Source organism: Phalacrocorax aristotelis, unplaced genomic scaffold (genome assembly GCF_949628215.1).
Source record: "Phalacrocorax aristotelis unplaced genomic scaffold, bGulAri2.1 scaffold_33, whole genome shotgun sequence".
In the NCBI taxonomy this organism is placed as follows: Eukaryota; Metazoa; Chordata; class Aves; order Suliformes; family Phalacrocoracidae; genus Phalacrocorax; species Phalacrocorax aristotelis.
The window spans coordinates 685,312-688,013 of NW_027441368.1; positions in this window are offsets into that span (position 1 = coordinate 685,312).

Here is a 2,702-nt window from a genome sequence, read left to right on the forward strand (position 1 = left end):
CTGGGAGGCACTACAATGTGCGGGGATGCCCTGGGATGTACTGTGGAGGAACTAGGATGTACAGGCTTGTACTGGGTTGTACCGGGTGGAACTAGCAGGGATTTGGGATGTACCAGGATCTACTGGGATGTACTGGGAGGTAACTGTTACGTACTGGGAGTGAACTGGGAGGGAACTGGGACGTACTGGTAGGGAACTGGGATGTACTGTGAGGGAACTGGGACGTACTGTGAGGACACTGGGATGTACTGTTATGTACTGGGAGGGAAGTGTTATGTACTGAGGGGAACTGGTGCGTACTGGGATGTACTGGGATGGAACTGTGAAGTACTGGGATGTACTGGGAGTGAACTGGGAGGGAACTGGTATGTAGTAGGATGTACTGGGTGGGAACTGGGATGTACCAGGATGTACTGGGATGTACTGGGAGGGAACTGGTATGTACTGGGAGGGAACTGGGATGTAGTGGGAGGGAACTGGGATGTACTGGGAGGGAACTGGTATGTACTGGGAGGGAACTGGGATGTACTGGGACATACTGGCAGGGAACTGGGATGTACTGGGAGGGGATTGGGATGTACTGGGAGGGAACTTGGATGTATTGGGAGGGAAGTGTTATGTACCAAGGGGGAACTGGGACGTACTGGGATGTAGTGGGAGTGAACTGTGAAGTACTGGGATGTACTGTGAGGGAACTGGGATGTACTGGGAGGGAACTTTAAAGTACTGGGATGTACTTAGAGGAAACTGGGAGGCAACTGGCATGTACTGGGATATACTGGAATGGAACTGGGAGTGAACTGTGTGTGAACTGGGAGGGAACTGGGATGTACTGGGAGGGAACTGGGATGTACTGGGATGTACTGGGAGGGACTGGGAGGGATCTGGGATGTACTGGGCTGCACTGGTAGGGAACTGGGATGTACTGGGAGGAAACTGGAATGTCCCAGTTGACACCCACTTCCCTCCCAGTTTCCTCCCAGTATATCCCAGTTTCCTCCCAGTATATCCCAGTTTCCTCCCAGTACATCCCAATAAATCCCAGTTCGCTCCCAGTACATCCCAATACATCGCCGTACATTCCAGTTCCGTTCCTGTCCATCCCAATACATCCCCGTTCCATGCCAGTACATCCCAGTTTCCTACCAGTTCATCCCCGTACATCCCGATTCCCTCCCGGTTCACTACCACTTCTTTCCCAGTGCCTCCCAATACATCCCAGTTCCGTCCCATTACATCCCAGTACATCCCAGTTCCCTCCCAGTACATCCCAGTTCCCTCCCAGTACTGTGAGGGAACTGGGACGTACTGTGAGGACACTGGGATGTACTGTTATGTACTGGGAGGGAAGTGTTATGTACTGAGGGGAACTGGGACGTACTGGGATGTACTGGGAGGGAACTGTGAAGTACTGGGATGTACTGGGAGTGAACTGGGAGGGAACTGGTATGTAGTAGGATGTACTGGGTGGGAACTGGGATGTACCGGTAGGGAACTGGGATGTACTGGGAGGGAACTGGTATGTACTGGGAGGGAACTGGGATGTACTGGGATGTAGTGGGAGGGAACTGGGAGGAAACTGGGATGTACTGGGAGGGAACTGGTATGTACTGGGAGGGAACTGGGATGTACTGGGACATACTGGCAGGGAACTGGGATGTACTGGGAGGGGATTGGGACGGACTGGGAGGGAACTGGGATGTACTGGGCTGCACTGGTAGGGAACTGGGATGTACTGGGAGGAAACTGGAATGTCCCAGTTGACACCCACTTCCCTCCCAATGCCTCCCAGTATATCCCAGTTTCCTCCCAGTATATCCCAGTTTCCTCCCAGTACATCCCAGTAAATCCCAGCTCGCTGCCAGTACATGCCAATACACCGCTGTACATTCCAGTTCTGTTCCTGTACATCCCAATACATCCCCGTTCCATGCCAGTACATCCCAGTTTCCTACCAGTTCATCCCCGTACATCCCAATTCCCTCCCGGTTCACTACCACTTCTTTCCCAGTGCCTCCCAATACATCCCAGTTCCGTCCCATTACATCCCAGTACATCCCAGTTCCCTCCCAGTACGTCCCAGGTCCCTCCCAGTACTGGGAGGGACCTGGGATGTACTGGGAGGCACTACAATGTGCGGGGATGCCCTGGGAATGTACCGTGGAGGAACTAGGATGTACAGGCTTGTACTGGGTTGTACCGGGTGGAACTGGCAGGGATTTGAAATGTCCTAGGATCTACTAGGATGTACTGGGAGGTAACTGTTATGTACTGGGAGTGAACTGGTAGGGAACTGGGACGTACCGTGAGGACACTGGGATGTACTGGTATGTATTGGGAGGGAAGTGTTATGTACTGAGGGGAACTGGGACGTACTGGGATGTGCTGGGAGGGAACTATGAAGTATTGGGATGTACTTAGAGGGAACTGGGATGTACTGGGAGGGAACTGGGAGTGAACTGGGAGGGAACTGTGAAGTACTGGGATGTACTTAGAGGGAACTGGGATGTACTGGGAGGGAACTGGGATGTACTGGGATGTACTTAGAGGGAACTGGGAGGTACTGGGAGGGAACTGGGATGTAGTGGGACATACTGGGAGGGAACTGGGATGTACTGGGGTGTACTGGGAGGGAACTGTTATGTACCGAGGGGGAACTGGGATCTACTGGGAGTGAACTGTGAAGTACTGGGATGTACTTA